Source organism: Prunus dulcis, chromosome 3 (assembly GCF_902201215.1).
Source record: "Prunus dulcis chromosome 3, ALMONDv2, whole genome shotgun sequence".
Classification (NCBI taxonomy): Eukaryota; Viridiplantae; Streptophyta; class Magnoliopsida; order Rosales; family Rosaceae; genus Prunus; species Prunus dulcis.
In genome coordinates, this window is record NC_047652.1 from 13469698 (window position 1) to 13470594 (window position 897).

Genomic DNA, 897 nt, shown 5'->3' on the forward strand with positions numbered 1-897 from the left:
TCCAGTGGAGAGAGTGATGAAATCAGACTTCAGAAAAGATATTTTATAGACGAAGGAATTACATGCAATGCTTTAGAAGAAGCATTTCTTAGGTGCACAGAGGAAGATGACATCTACAAGCTAGCTCTTGTTTACTTTGCTGAGTTAGTGGTTTTGGGAAGGGACAAACATTTGAACATCAATCTAAATTACCTGACCCTTGTAGAGGACTTGGATGCGTTCAACAGGTATCCGTGGGGTTCGGTGTCCTTTGACAAAACCCAAGACAGTCTATTTTCTGCACCAACAAAGTATGTGAAAAGCTTTGAAAATGAAGAGGGAAGAGGGAAGGGGAAAAGTAAGGTAACGGAAACAAGCCGGAGAAATGAGAAGGGCAAGAAGGATAAGCATGGTGAAGCGCAAAGGAGTGGCTGGAGTTTTAAAGGTTTCACGTATGCTTTCCAGGTACATGGTAATAATGTTCATGTCAGTTATGCATAGGATATCTTTAAAACATAAATAATGACTTTTGTCCTTTGAATTGTGTAGATTTGGGTATATGAATTAATTCCTAGAATGGCGGACCTGAATTACTGCAAGGTTGTTGATCCGACCGCTGTCCCGCGTATTTTGCGATGGAGAACTACTACGTCTGTTCCAGAGATGAGAAAGTTGAACAATTATTTTTTCCAGAGCAAAGAGGTTTGGTTTGCAGCCCTTGGAACTATTGATAAGATTGAATGAATTTATTAAGTAGAATGATTTAATATGACTCTTGTCTGTATTCTGAAACAGTCAGTTCAGTTGCGGGCGCTATGTCCGAGTGAAGAGGAAATGAGACAGCCATATTGGAGTTGGCCACAGGATCGCCCTGCTGTTGTCTCGGCAGAGCCAATTCCTTCTTCATGTGGTGATATT

The 897-nt window shown here is 40.9% G+C and overlaps 1 long non-coding RNA gene across 1 annotated transcript; it reads left to right on the plus strand.

The window, feature by feature from the left end:
- The first annotated feature begins 397 nt into the window (after positions 1-397).
- Positions 398-882, plus strand: LOC117620563. The gene is made up of 3 exons (XR_004584807.1): positions 398-444; positions 529-681; positions 775-882. It is a non-coding gene; the product is annotated as an uncharacterized LOC117620563 (long non-coding RNA).
- Positions 883-897: the final 15 nt, after the last annotated feature.